At 50.8% G+C, this 15,170-nt stretch overlaps 1 protein-coding gene across 8 annotated transcripts in view; it reads left to right on the top strand.

Moving 5' to 3' along the window:
* Positions 1–15,170, top strand: part of GLI2 (GLI family zinc finger 2) — a 252,688-nt gene that overhangs the window by 144,718 nt on the left and 92,800 nt on the right. For 2 of the 8 annotated variants that reach the window (XM_035305111.3, XM_078329128.1), the window contains exon 2: positions 7,641–7,748. The exons of the other annotated variants lie outside the window; for them this stretch is intronic. The gene's annotated coding sequence lies outside the window, so the exon portion shown is untranslated. The remainder of the gene's footprint in view (positions 1–7,640; positions 7,749–15,170) is intronic. 8 annotated transcript variants of the gene reach the window in all.

A 15,170-nucleotide genomic window follows, 5' to 3' on the forward strand; every position in this document is an offset into this window, starting at 1 on the left:
CTGTCCATGATCCAGACCCCCCCAGGGGATGAACATGTGGAGGCCTGATTTTGGGGAATGGGGTTTGCCCCCTTCTTCAGGCCACCCTGTGTTCCTGGTTGTACTTTTGCATAGTCACCACCTGAAGTTAGGGTAGCCCCAGCCCTGGGGGAGACTTCAGGGGCCAGGGCAGCTCAGTGCTGGGCTCATAGCCACAGAACACCAGCTTTCCTGACATGGGTCACACTTTTCCAGGGCATGCTGTGCAAGGGAGAGAGCGCCCACCCTGGGGGAGCAGAAGCCAGGGCCTGTGAGACCCAGGTGTGGGCTGCAGAGAGCGAGGCCATCTGCACAGATGGTGAAGTGGACAGAGAGCATGGCAGAGGCTGCGTGCCCATGTGCGGGCCAAGGGGAGAACGTAGGTAAAGGACAGTATTGCAGTCTTGGGACCAAGTGCCACTAAACCTTATGGGTAATGGGTTTTTCATCCCCTGGGTGATAGGAGACACCAAAAAATGAGGACATTACTTAGTGAGTCCCTCACCTCCCCGGCCCCATTCAGCAGACTCGGAGGAAGGACATTGCCCAGCATTGAGCCGTGTGTGGATTTAATGCGGTTTCCAGCTAAACCTTCCATCAAATTTACGGCTGTGCCTGTCTCCTGACCTTCCCCCTCACACATTCTTTTCGGAAATGAAGCTGTGTGCAGGCTGTGAGGTGTCACTTCCCCCATGTTGGAGATATACAGCTTGGGCCTGGGTTGAGATGGTGGATTTAATCAGGCTGGGTCCCTGCAGTTCACCCACCCCTAAGCTGAGTGACATTAGGGTGGCCGTCAGAGTCCAGCTAGAGAGGGAGGCACAGAGCCAGCAAGTGTTTGTCCTGCCAGCCGCAGGCCTCTGCCAAGCCTTGCCTCACATCCTTGCTGGGAGAGTGGTGGGTGGGAGCCTAACACCTGCTCACCCCCTGGGCTGGAAGGTGTGGGGGTCTTCATGTCATCTTCTTCCACAGCCCCCACCTCCTGCCATTGCTGCCATGGCGGGAGCATCATCAACTGGCCTCACTCCTGCTTTCCCCACTATCCTAACAGCTGGAGTGCTCCCGGCTCCCTCTCCATTCATTTCTGGCCTTCCCTTGTGGAAGTGTTCAGTGTCTTCACCAACCCACCCCAACCTTGCTGCTCCTCCAGAGCCTACTGCCTTTCAAGTCCAGCTCAAATGTCATAACCTCCAGGAGGCTTTCCCTGATCTCGTCACCCTCAGGGAAAAGATGTCCCTTCTGCACCTCATAAAGACCAGGTCCTAGAGGGTGAGCCTTTCTCTCTCTGTCCAGTTTTTGCTGGGCCCAGTCCAAGGAAAAGACTCAGTAAGTAGACACTGTCCTTGTCATAGGGCCATATCGTTAGATGCCTGCTCCAGAGGCTGTCGCGAGGCTGCAGCGACATTGCCAAGCTCGCTGGGCTTTGTAAATGGCCCCTCGACCTCAAAGGCAGCAGCTGGCCTCTGAAGAGGCCGCCCTCCAAGGGTGTCTCCCCTCGGCCTGGCCACCCCAGCCCTGGAAACGCTGACCAGGCCTTTCCACCCGTCCTTTCTGGGGCAGTGTGTGGTTTCATGGCCTTTCCCTGTCTGATCCCGTGTTCATCTCAGCAGCTGCCTCAGAGGGCTAGGGCTGGGGGCGGGGCAGCTATAGCAATGGACAGCGTCCAGTGCCCACTTGGCCACACAGAGCCCTTGAGGTGGCTGCTGGTGGCAAGAGGTGTCTAGCAGGTGGGCAGAGTGACACAGGCTTGAGGCCATGGGGAGGATTAAAAATAAAATCGCCTCTGCTCCCTGGAAGCCGAGGCCTCTGTGCTTGGAGTTGGAGGATGACAGGCACAGGAGGGGAGAGTTTGCCAGCACCAAACTCCACTCTCCCTGGGCATGTGTGAGAGCAGGGCGTCATGTGTGGGCCACTGTCATTCACATTCCAGTGATCATTTATCACACGGGGCCACGAGCTAAAACCATACTTTTCTTACTCTTTGGTTCTAAGATAATGAAAAAGGGGAGCGACTGCATTTACTGAGCACCTGTTATAAACCAGATCATTTTACACACATTAGCATGCAAACCTCATACTGGCCTCAGGATGTGGGAACCCCATTCTTATTTTTCCAAAGTGTGTGTGTGTGTGTGTGTGTGTTGGTTTGGGGGTGTTTTTTGAGACAGGATCTTGCTCTTTGCCCAGGCTGGAGTGCAGTGTCATTGATCATGGCACACTGCAGCCTGTCCTGCTGGGCTTAAGCGATCTTCCATCTCAGCCACTGGAGTAGTTGGGACTACAGGTGCACACAACCACACCCACCTAAGTTTTTTAATTTTTTGTAGAAACGAGGTCTCATTATTTTGCCCAGGCTGGTCTCAAACTCCTGGACTCATGTGATACTCCCACTTGGGCCTCCCTAAATGCTGGGATTACAGGCATGAGCCACTGCACACAGCCCAAAACCGTTTATGAAAGGGAGTGACAGGGTCAGACCTGTGCTCCAGAGCTTGTACTGGCCTTCCTGAGGAGCATGAGAGGGTGAGGCAGAGGTGGAAAGGCTGGGAGCCTGCTTAGGAAGCTGCTGAGACAGGCAGGAGATTGGAGTGGGACCACTCTGGCCTGCATGCTGGCCCCAAGCTGTACCTGGTGGGTGGACCCAGGGCAGCGAGGAATCCGGACGTTGCCGACTGGGTGGATGGCGGTGCCGTTGCTGAAGCAGGATGCCCTGCCCAGGAGCAGGCACAAAGTGAGAGGCGAAGATCCCACACTCTGTCTGTGTCAGACAAGCCACATCCATGTTGCCTGGGCCTTGTGCAAGGGCTGGACAGAGACATCCAGCGCTCAGAAGAGAGATGTGGGACCAAGATGCAGATGCAGAAACACGTGGTGAAGATACTCATCCAACACACCCACGTTTTTCCTCCGTAGGTGCCAGCAACACTGTGGGGAGATGCCTGGCTTCCCAAGCACACCTCAGAAGCTGGCCCTGACCAATGCCTTTGGTCCTTGAAAGCAGATGGCCAGATGCCCTGCCTGAAAACTCCTACATGGCAAGTGGTAGATGTCACAAGCCACAGAGCACCACCACCCCCACCAGATCCCCAGCCTGCTTGTGGGAAGGAACATCCCTTTCTGGTGCTTTTGATCTCTTCCTGCAAACATGCGCTCAGGCGACCTGGGAATATTCCCCTACAGTGAACCTGAATTCATGCTCACCAAATTAGATCAATTCCAGCCGGAGCCTGGAGCCTATGATTATCACCCTCTCACTGTGCTCTTTTCCTTGCTGGGCTGTGTGTTGGATTTCCAAGAGGCTTGTAATCAACAGCAGAGAGAGCTATGTATAGCCCGCTCCCCACGCTGGCGAAGCCCAGGAAGGCCACTGTTTGAGGTTAGGCTTGAGTCAACTTGTACCATGTACTTGGGAGCCGTTCAAAAGAGGCGGTGCACACACAAATCATGATGGGGCTAATCAGAAGTTTGGGTATTTAGTGGGATATGTACACAGCAATCATTGTTGGAAGCGCCCTTCTCCCACAGAGGCCATTATCCCGGAGCGGGGTGCTGTTTGCCTGGTTTTGTCCAGGCCACAATTTGCATTCACTTGATGGATTGTCAGGGTCGGGGGTCTCCTCCTTGGGAAACAGTGGAGTGGCTGCTCAGCACACTCTTAAGAGGAAGGGGAGCGCTAATACCAGCGTTTGCCCCGGTCCTTGAGAGGGCCCGGGAATCCTAACGCGGTGCTAGATCAATATGACAGGCGCTAAGAAGCTCAGGACATGCATTCACAAACCCCTTTCATTGCTCCACTCCAAGCCAGGGAGAGGGGAGCTGAGGCTCGGGCGCAGCTAGCAGGACCTGGCCAGCAGGCTCCTGTTTGTTTTGCCGGCTGTGGTGGCCTGCGGTTGAGTTCAAGTTTGCCAAAGTGATTTGGAGTGGCCTTCCCCAGCCGAGCCCTGCGTGGGTCCTCTTAAGCCCCTGTTCCGTCACCTGCCTTCTTTCTGTCTGGCTGGATGCCGAAAAGAAACCTCCAGAGGGAGAAGGGAGGCGGGAAAGGGTGGGAGGGAGGCCTGTTTTGCCCACTGGGGCAAGGGCAGCTGTTTCTCTGGGGTAAACACTCTGAGTTGCCAACATGCCCTGCAGTTTGGTGGTGTTGCCTTATTGTTTGGCAAGGCGAGAGGTGTTTCGATTTTATTTTTGGTGTTTTTCTGAGACATCTGTGACACCTGTTGACTCCATGAGTTCTCTCAATGGGACATCGTCACCGAGCCTTAGGAACAAAACCCAAGGACTCTAGATCCTCTCCTTTTGAACAGCACTGCCATCACTTTTATCTTCTTACATGGCGGTTTTTTTTTTTTTTCCTCTTTAGACACAAGAGACCCTGTGGAGTCTGACTTAGGAGCGGGTGAGCAGCAGTTAGAGACACACAGGCAGTGAGGGCCATGCTCCCTAAGAAATCCGGTGCTGGGTGTCCACAGGGCCTGATATGTGTTTGGTTTGGCTGTGGCAGGTGGGGAGATTGTTGAGTTTTTTTTTTTTGTTTTTGTTTTGAGACGGAGTTTTGCTCTTGTTACCCAGCCTGGAGTGCAATGGTGCAATCTCGGCTCACCACAACCTCCACCTCCTGGGTTCAGGCAATTCTCCTGCCTCAGCTTCCTGAGTAGCTGGGATTACAGGCACGCACCACCATACCCAGCTAATTTTTTGTATTTTGAGTAGAGTTGGGGTTTCACCATGTTGACCAGGATGGTCTTGATTTCTTGACCTCGTGATCCACCCACATTGGCCTCCCAAAGTGCTGGGATTACAGGCTTGAGCCACCACACCCGGCCGAGTTTTTTTTTTATTGCAACCAGTATTTCTAGCAAACAGGGATTTTTTCTTTCTTCATCAGAAACATGTAAGGAAAGCTGACTGTCGTTGACGATGCCGGTTTTCCTCTAATGGGCCTGCTGTTCAGGGTTGCTGCTTGCACGTTCCAGTCTGGAACTCACAGCTAGGGTGGGCTGACATCTCAGGAGTGAGTCTTTTTTTCCAGGAGAACCCAACACTTCACAGGCTTGTCGGTTAGTGGTGACTTAGTGTTTCTAGTCCTCCATGTTGATGGCTAAAACGGAGACAGCTGAATTGTCCCCAAGAGAGGACCAAGCCTTCTCTTATCCCTGGGAGTGGGGAGGGTAGAGTGAAGGGGGCCCAGGATAGATGACTGTGAGGACTCTGTCCAGAAAAGGCCCTTCCAGCAAGGGTGATGGGTCTGGTGCTGCGGGATCCTGGAGAAACAGAATGCATCTTTTATCTGGTCCTTTGAAAGAAGGAAGTGCGGTGGTCATAGACTTGAGCCCTTTACTGCCCCTGCGTCTTGGAAAACGCTTGAAAGGCTGGAAGGTCCATGGATGATCTTTGTCTGCAGAGGTGCTTGAGGAATCTCAAATGGCTCTTTCTTTGTATAATGTCTTTCCTGCCAACTCATACCCCACCTTGAACCAGCCATCAGAAATGATGGCAAGAGACACACCTTGGCCAGTAAAGATGGAGAAAGGTAAAGGTTTATCTTCCAGCTTGGAAGGATGGAAATCACACTGAGGAAGGATGAGAAATCACAGCCTCCAGGATCCCAGGCCAGGCACAGGACTCTTAGACTTGACACCATAAGCATGATTCATAAAAGGAATGATTGACACACTGGACCTCACCAAAATAAAAAATTATGCTCTTCAAGAGACCCTGTTGAGAGGATGAAGAGCCAAGCTGCAGATTAGGAGAAAATATTTGCAAACCTCTTATCTCACAAAGAACTAGTACATAGAATATATACTCAAAACTCAACAGTAAAAAAAGAAACAATACAATTAGAAGATGGGAAGAGAGCTTTCACAGAAGAGGATTGTGTAAATGGCCAATAAGCACATGAAAAGGTGTTCAATTTCAGTAGACATTAGGGAAATGCTAATTATAACTGAGCGAGGTATCATACACACACATAGGAATGGTTAAAATAAAAAATATTGGTAGTGAGAATACAGAGAAATGGGAGCACTCACACACTGCTGGTGGGAATGTAAGATGGTACAGCCTCTATAGAAAACTTTCTGGAAGCTTCTTACAAAGGTAAACATACTGCATAGGACCCAGCAGTTACACTCTTAGGCATTTATGCCAGAGAAGTGAAAATGTATATTGACACAAAAACCTGTACACAAATATTTATAACAGTTTTATTTGTAATATCCCCAAACTGGAAACAGCCAAGATGTCCTTTCATGGTTGAGTGGCTAGACAACTGTGGCACATTCATCCTGTGGAATACTACTCAGCAGTGAAAAGGGACATACCACAGATGCATGGACTAACCTGGCTGAATCTTCAGGGAATTATGCTAAGTGCAAAAGCCAATCCCAAAAGGTTACAAACTATATGATTACATTTCTGTAACATGTTTGACATGATGAAATTTTAGAAATGGAAAACAGATCAATGGTCGCCAGGTTTTAATGACAGTAGGTGTGAGGGAGAGGAGGGGAAGGAGTGTAGTTTATAAAAGGGCAGCAGAAGGGTCCTCCTGGTGACAGGACTGTTCAGTATCCTGAGTCGGTAGATATTGAATCTGTACCTTCAATGAAATTGCATAAAACTAAATGCGCACATATTCACATATACACAGACGTAAGACTAAATCCGCACACATTCACATACGTACATACATGCCTGCAAGTAAAACTGAGGAAATTAGATCAAGGGGAATGGATTGGATCATTGTCAGTATCTTGATTCTGATATCGCACTGTAGTTTTATAAGACATGATTGGGGAAGTCTAGGTAAATGATACGCGGGATCTCCATCTCTTCCTATTACTTCTTTCCTTTTTTTCGAGGGCATAGATGATCAAGTCTTCCTATTATTTCTTACGGCTGTATTTGAATCTCAAATTAACTCAAAATAAATAATGTAATTAATATATGCAATGTGAATTAAGTCATATGTCCTCACTAGCTTGTCCTCAAGTAAGCAAGCTGTGCTGTTTCCCAAGGGGCTGGGCCTCCTTTGGGACGTCTGTGCTTGCCTAGAGGCTGGTGGGCTATAGAGAAGTGAGGGCAGGGATTCCCCCAAAGCTTGCCTTCTTGAAGCTGGTAACCAGATAGAGGGGAGGAGAGAGGATGTGTGTCCCCCACCTTCACCTCTAGTCATTTTCACCTCCTGGAGTTTGCGTCTTGGGGATGGCTTCTCCTAATGCCTTCCCAGGATCATGTTCATTTGTTCATTCATTAATCCATTTGTCAGCAGGGATTTCTCGAGGACCCACTGGGCACCAGGTAGGGGGCCCACAGAAATGAAAAGATGGCCCCTCCGGCATCAGGAAGCTCATGGCTGGTAAGGAGCCGGCAGTGGCCTGAACGCCATGAAGGTGCTATGGGAGAGCAGCGGGCACCCCTCACCCAGGAGTGGGTGCATGGGGCAGTCGGCTGGAGAAAGAGGAAATCAGGGAGCCTTTCTGGAGGTGGTGATGCTCGTGCTGCCTTCTGAAGGACAAGTGGGCATAGGCGAGAAGGAATTCCTTGAGATGCAGTGTTGCCTGGTGATTAAGAGTTGGCAGCCTGAGTTTGAAATTGGTCTCTGTTTAACTTCTCTCCCTCAGTTTCCTTTTCTGCGCAATGAGGGCAAGAAGGGACTCTACCTCATAAGGATCATAATGTGGATCAAACCACTTAATGTTTTTCAGGACCTGGCCCATCGTGAGTGCTGGGTAAGTGTTTGATACATTAAATAACACAAATAGATGAAGGGGCCTACAGAATGTGAGTGGAGCCTGGGCTATGCTGGGAGAAATCAGACGTAGGAGACAAGCTGTGAAGGGAAGCGGGAACAGCAAAGGGCAGTGCCCGGCTTTACCCTGGACTCTCCTGGGCGCCTTTCCTCTGGGAAGCTGGCTCTGCTCCTGGCTCCGGTAGAGTGTAGGGCACCATGCATGCTTTCTTTTTAGGGGAAGGCACTGTTCCCTTCTTTCTTACTTGCTCGCTTCCATGCACCATGATCCCACTGAAGAAGAAGCAGAAAGGGTCTTTGCACACTAGGCTGTCCTTGTTTGCTCAGTGCAGAGATCTGGGAGGTTGGTGAGAAGCCAGATGCAGCTTCCTGGACCAGCGATTCCTCTTTCTACTGCACTCCAGGTGTGACCGACGCCAGGCTCCGCTGAGCACAGTGGGCGAAGCCCCCTTCCCATCCCACCCCACCTGCATCTTGTTTGCTCTGTGACCTGCTTGTCTCTGCCAATTGTGGTCACTGCCTTGGACTACTTAACCCCAGCACTTTGGACAAAGCTAGACATCTGAGCAGGCGCTCATTAAAAGCATTGTCCCATTGTCGGACCCCCATCCACCTCTCTCCCTAGTCAGCCAGGGAAGGGAAGATTTGATCTCTTTGCTCAAGTAACAGAGATGTCTCCACCTTCTTTTTGATCCGTTGAAGTTTTTTCTGGGTCATGAGGGAGACGTTTGTTTTATGAGAGGTTTCTGCAGGTGGTGGGCCTGAGCACCCCGCTCTGGGAGGGCTGAGGTCTGGGCTGAGGAATCACATGGTCCATTCAGTGGTGGATGTAGAGGTGGAAGACCTTGTGGGACCTTAGGCAGGGCAGAGGCCTGTTTGCCACTCAGGAAAGTGGGTGCATAAATCCTGCTCTGTACATAAACCCCCTCCCAGCTAGCAGGGGGCTGCAGAGGGGAGAGTTCTGTGCTGGCCTGGTACTAGCTTGGATGGTTAGTGTTCGCGGCAGGAGCTGTCCTGCCCTGCACCTTCTGCTGCCACCTCCTGACCACTTCACTGGACCCCGCACCTGCGTGTTTGTGCCTGAGGGGCTTTCTCTTGCTGCTGCCCTGGTGGCAGTTCAGGATGCCAGGAAATTAGTACCGATAATCAATAACCCTACTTAACAAATGGCTATGGCAGAACTGGTGTGTGAATACCCCAGCTCCCTTACCCCTCAGCCGGGTCTACTCTAGTTCCCAGAGGTTCTGTGTGGAGCTCAGCTGCCCTTGCCCAGAGTGGTAGGGAGTGTGCTGTTGTCCCTCATTTGCCACCTTTGGTCACTTTTCCCTAAGTAGTGTCTCTTCCCGATGTCCTCAGGTGCCCTGTCATCTCCCAAATAAACCACTTGCCCTCACATCTTTGTCTCAGGTTCTGCCCCTAAGAGACCCAAACCCGATGGGTGGATACCACTTTTCTGACAGATGCTGTGGATTTGAAGTCAGGCAGGATAGACCACCGCTAACCCGGGGAGTGCCGCCAGTGTGAAATGCGGGCCATGACCCCTGCCTGGCAGAGCTCCTGCTCCCAGTATGCATCGCTGTGAGTTATTGGACTAAGGTGTCTTGACACCGCCGTCTCAAATATCTCAGCAGCTCGGCCTGTCCTCTGGAGTTTGGGAGAAAGGCTGAATGGTCAGGAATAGCTGGGGCTTCTATTTCTTGTTTCCTAGTTTAGTTTTTGTCCTTGTTGGATGAAGTGGGGGGAGAAGGGTGGGCTGAAGGTGAATAACCAAACCCAGCCCCTGAAGGGAGAGTTCTTTTCAAACCCTGGTGGCCCCTTCCCCCGGTGTCCCCTCCCCCACCTGGGGTATGTGTGTGGCTCTGGCACAATTAAGATTCTTGCTGGGTGCCCCCAGCTCCTGCTGGCCCCGCTGCTGAGCCTGTCTTGAAGGATCTTCTGAGAACGGTCTCCTTTTCTGGGAGCGTTTATAAGAGATTTCTCATGGCTCAGTTCCCCTATAGAAAACCAGGAATTGTAAGTCTTACGTAGCTGAAGAAAGAAAGTGAAGGGCGTGAGTCAGAGCCGGCCAGGAATGAGAGAACAGGGTCTGTGGCAGTGTCTTGGGAGGAATGACCAAAAAAGAAACGAAAGAAAGAGGAAAGAAAGAGAGGGAAAAAGAAAAGCTAAACTAAGTTCCCCCCAACCCCCCGCAATAGTTGAAAAAGAGAAACTTTTAGCAAACTAAGGTGGGTGTAGGGGGGTGGGTCTCTGAACTCCCTGGCCAAGCAGTTGGGCGAGGAAGCGGATGGTTTTCTGGGTCTCCGAGTGCATTCTGCCTCCTTAGTCTACGTCTTTGTGGGCCTGGTCTGGGGGAATATTTAGCAAAGCTGTTTATTTTGCATAAACCCGAGTAATGACCCAGCCTGAGGGGAGGGAATTGTGTGGGGCTGACAGCAGCGTGATTTAAGGGGGAGCCACCTGACCCCTGCCCCTCCCAAGGTCCCCTGCAGAATAAACTCGCTTTCTTCCCAGCCCGCTGCATGTTAATGACTGCCCAAGGCTGAGGCCCAAGAGGCCTATTGTGGGGACAGTCGGGTCCTCCTGGGGCTTTGTGGCAGCTCCAGCTGAGTTCCTTTCTCTCTGCTGCTCGCTCTGACTTGCCGGAAAGGCCCCAGTCTCACCCTGGAGCTCAGCTTGCTTTCCTGGTTCTTCCCAAGCAATTGTCCATCTCTCAGATCTGTGCACTTTTTGAAAGCAAAACTCATTAGTATATTTTTTAAATGTGTTTTTGTGACAGATGTCTCTTAGAAAGGACACCCCTTAGAAAGGATAGCGGCCTGGGGCCCGTGTGGCTGCGCTGACTCAGGCTGGGTTTCAGCTGTGCCTGTGGGGGACTTTAGCCTTGAATATACGCAACTTGGGAGTCTCCAGTGCTTAGAGTGCCTGTTCTGTCCCCTCCTGAGCATTCTGTTCCCTTCCCACTATCTAGAGCCCTAGCGTGGGATCAATTCTTACTGTCAGGGGTGGGGGCTAATCTGTGTATTGTGTCCCGGGGGACCGCAAATGAGGACATGCATTAATCATGGGTGGGGGTACCAGTGATTTCAGGCCCCCCCCACACACATAAATCTCCCCATCTCCATTTTACCTCCTTCCTCCAGTGTGATTTTCTTTCCAGTGCCTCAACGGGTACCTCCTCCAGGACCTGGCTGATGGGGAGGGGAGGGGCTCCCAAGTGGAGGCTTGGGCCAGCAGGCTCTGGACACTGCACTGACCTCAGCCACCGCCGCAGGCTGGCCTGGCTTCCCTCTGTTTCAGCCTCCCCAACATCTGCAACCAGCAATTCTCTCCTCGGAAACTGGGAGGGAAAAGACAACAACGACATAAAAACAACAACAAAGCTAAACATGTGAATTTGGCTGTAAATATGGAGCTGAAAAGTTTTGTTTGGATGTGGCTGAGGAACTGATGGAAGGAACAGTCCTTTGTTAGAAGGGGAGAAGGGGGAAGTGAAGCAGTCTCCCCTTAGAATGGGGGTGAATTGTTATGAACAAGAAATACATACTTCTCAGGGCCGGGCGCAGTGGCTCATGCCTGTAATCCCAGCACTTTTTGAGGCCGAGGTGGGCAGATCACCTGAGGTCAGGAGTTCGAGACCAGCCTGGCTAACATGGTAAAACCCTGTCTCTACTAAAAATACAAAAAGTAGCCCAGTGTGGTGGCGCATGCCTGTAATCCCAGTTGTTTGGGAGACTGAGGCAGGATAATCTCTTGAACCTGGGAAGTGGTGGCTGAAGTGAACTGAGATGGCACCATTGTACTCCAGACTGGGTGACAGAACAAGACTCCATCTCAAAAAAACAAAAATACGCATCTTGGTAACTTTCCCTGGGAGGATGGGACTCAGAGAAGCTAGTGGGCCTGGGAACCCACTAGTCACAGGTCTCCCCTTGTCTTGTAACCCCTTCCTCACCTCTTTTTAAAATGAAGGGTTTGAGCCCACTGTGGTTGCTAAGGTTTTCCAGCTGACACCTTGATATTTGCAAAAGGCTCCGAAGTCATTAGAGCTGTTTCTTGCTCACCACCTCCTGGTGAGTGATGCAACTCTCCCCTCCCATTGTATGGGTAAGAAAACTGAGACTGGGGAAGGCAAACAAGGGCCAGGGTGCCCTGGAACTGTGTGAAGGTTCTAGGGTTGTGGTTCATCAAGCCAAGAGTTAGAATTGTCATAATTTTTCCTGTCTCTCTCTGTCCCTGGGTGATCTTGGGCAGGTTGGTTCTCACCTGCCTTTTTGGTCTGTGGGTCTCATAGTGTTAGGTGTGGCTCAGATTTCTCCCTCCCTTCTTTCCCCCACCCTCTCTCTGCCACACTCTGAGGTCAACCTGAAGGCAGCCTCCCACCCCAGGCTTAGTGGGAGACTCAGACACATCGGGGCTGTGGGTAGGCAAGGGCTATGACCCCAAAAGGCTGTTTGGGGTCCAGAGGGAGCCCAGAGGGGCCCTATCTTCCCTGCCTGAGGCAGGGTGGGATCCATCATGTCTCCATGGTATGAGTATTAGCCAGGCCCACCAACTTGGGGTGGGAGGTTTGAGAGTCATAAGGAGGTGGCTTCTGTGATGAAGGGTGAAACTGAAGGCCCTAGTGCTCGTGTCGTGGTAACAGCAGCAAAAGTTTCCAGGGCAAAACAGCACCACCAGCAGCTGGCATTTTGTTTTGAAGGTGGGAGTGTCGACAGTTCTGTACCATGGCTTCCTTTGAAACACACACACACACACAGAGCCTTCTTCTTAGGCCTTGACCCTTTTTCTGAAGGAATCCTCAGCTTGGGCGTTAATCACTCAGGAGTCACCAAGAGTTAACTCTTGAGAAGCCTGTTTATTCATTTTTACCCCATGTAGTTCTAGAGATGGTCTCCAAAAATGCATTCTGTGTTATAGGACTGAACAAAAGGTGGAGGAGCTCATGAAATAGAAATTAACAAGACAAAATTGAGGCCAGTGCTTGCCTGGGGGCTGGGGAGGAATGTGTCCACCTCTGTCCCAGGTGGCCTGTGCTAGGGAGAGGGGCTGGGAGAAGAGACTCCTGCACTACACCCCAGGGGGTTGCTTGCGTGCACATGGCTCTCCCCAGCACTGCCCCCACTACCACGCTCCAGCCATCACACCCTCTCCATCTCAAATGTGGCCAGGGCTCCTGATCTTGTCTGGGTCAGCCTCAGAGGTAGCAAACTCCCTGTGTTGACTTCCTGTTAGGGGAATGAGGTTTACATCCTTTGGGTCCTAAATCTCTGAAAGAGCATGGGCCCCTGCTTCCTCCCTCTTCCCAGAGCTGTCAGAGATTCAGAGACTCGTCTCTCAGCTTTGCTTAAGATCCTGAACACTACCACTTTCCTACTAAAGGGTTAAAAAAAAATTTCCAAGCAATAAAAGTGATCACAATAGAGACAGTTCTCCACTTACAGGGACTTTGCAGTGGGTTTACCAGGGCATGGTAAGTTGCGTTACTTTGAAAGGAGGGCAAAGATTGTGGGCACAGAGTTTTGGGGGGCCAGAGGATTCTATTGAATTTCTAGTCTCCTCTGGATGACATCACCAAAATCCCTGACCTGGGTCCCAACAAAGGACACATTATGTTATTTTCTCAGATACTCCCATCTCCCACCACTCTGTTCTGGGAAAAATACCCAAATGGAATATATTTTGTTTTAGGCCTTGCCATTAATGTGTGTGATCTCAGGCCTGAAGATCTCTTAGAGACTCAGTTTCCCTTTCTGTACAGTGAGTGGGTCTGACTGATACTCATGTTGAGCTGGTATCTTTTATCCTGTATTTATATAACGTGGTCATCTCTTTAGGGTGCTAACGTTTTATGAGACTTTTCTCACCTAGTCTCATGATATTGTAACTCTGCCCCATAAAGGAACATTTTATTACTCATTAGACATCAGTGTCATGTTCAGCAAGACTCACCTCGATGCTCCTTGGGAACCCCACCTTTCTGCTTTCCACCGTTAGAGGAGTTAATGCACTGTGATTTTTCCCAGGGAGACCCCTTCACCTGTCCTCTTTTCTCGTTGCTATGGCGTAGGGTGGCTCCCATCCACTCCCTACTCCCTCGAAATTAGGGTTAAAACACAGTGGCATAAGGCACTGATCTAGATCACACACACACACACACACACACACACTGATTGTCATAAAGAAAATCATTTCAGCCCTGTGAGTTTGGGATTATATTTTCCCCAGACATTTGCTGTGTTTACAGAGAAAAATAAATATCTCTGTAAATATGTGTTGTATTTACAGTGAAAATAAATATCTAAATAAATATTAAGCTTTTAAAATCGGAGCACTCAAGGAAGGCAATGCAAATGGCAGTTAGTGAGGGCTCCCTCACTTGGGGCCGCATGCCTGGATTCACACTGAACTGGGGTACGTTTGTCTTTCTCTGTAACTCAGAGTGCAGAGCCACACTTCATGGAGGGGAAATGAACATTTATGGAGCATCCACTGTGGGCTCGACACTTCACATAGAGAGCTTCATTTTATCACCACCTAGCCCTGGGTGGCAAGAATTATTACCACCAGTTTTTAGATGAGGAGACTGCAGCTCAGAGAGGTGAAGTGACTGGTCCAAAATGACACAGTTACCCGTTGGGGTAGCTGGATGTTGTTCTCACCCAGAGTGAAAGAGCAAGTTATGTCACAAATGCATGCATGGCTGCTGGTGGCAATGATTTTCTGAACCCAGGCTCAGGGTTAGAAAAGCCAGGAGCTGTAGCAATGGTCAGCACGTGGCACCTCCAGATAGAGGGAGAAACAAAAGGGTCTGCCATGAAGAGAGTCCTTTTTCTTCTACTTCCTCAGGGAGGGCCTGGCTCACGCATTTACGCCCCTCTCCAAATGCCAGGGCTTTCACAGGAAACTCCTCGAGGACGAGGACGGCAAGCCTCCTGCATCCCGCCAGGACAGCCCTTTCCTGGAGATGAATCTGCATGCAGAGAGCAGGCTCAGTGTGAGCCAGGCCACAGCTGGGCCTCATCTGTGCATTTGTGTTTTGCAAGCAGGCGTCTTGGTGGGAGATGGGTTTTGCAGATCCCTGTAATATAGAAGCAGACAATTTAGAGTGGGAGGGAGAGCACGTTTCTCACTTTAGGGGTTTGCTTCCAGGCCTTCCTTTTTTGGAAGTGTGTTCTTTTTCTCAAACACACTTGTGCACGCACATACACACACACGCGTGCGCACACGTATTCCACCCCACAGCCTGTTTCTCAGCCTGCAGTTTCCCCAAGGAAGGCGAGTGCCCTGAGCCTGCTCCTAGCTGAGATGGGGCCATCACGCAGTCTGGTGTGGGTCGAAAAGGTCTCGTTGGCTGTGTGATGCAACTTGCAGTGGACTGAGGGTAATTGTGGGAGTCACAGCA

The sequence above is a fragment of the Callithrix jacchus genome, chromosome 6, assembly GCF_049354715.1.
Source record: "Callithrix jacchus isolate 240 chromosome 6, calJac240_pri, whole genome shotgun sequence".
NCBI classification, from domain to species: Eukaryota; Metazoa; Chordata; class Mammalia; order Primates; family Cebidae; genus Callithrix; species Callithrix jacchus.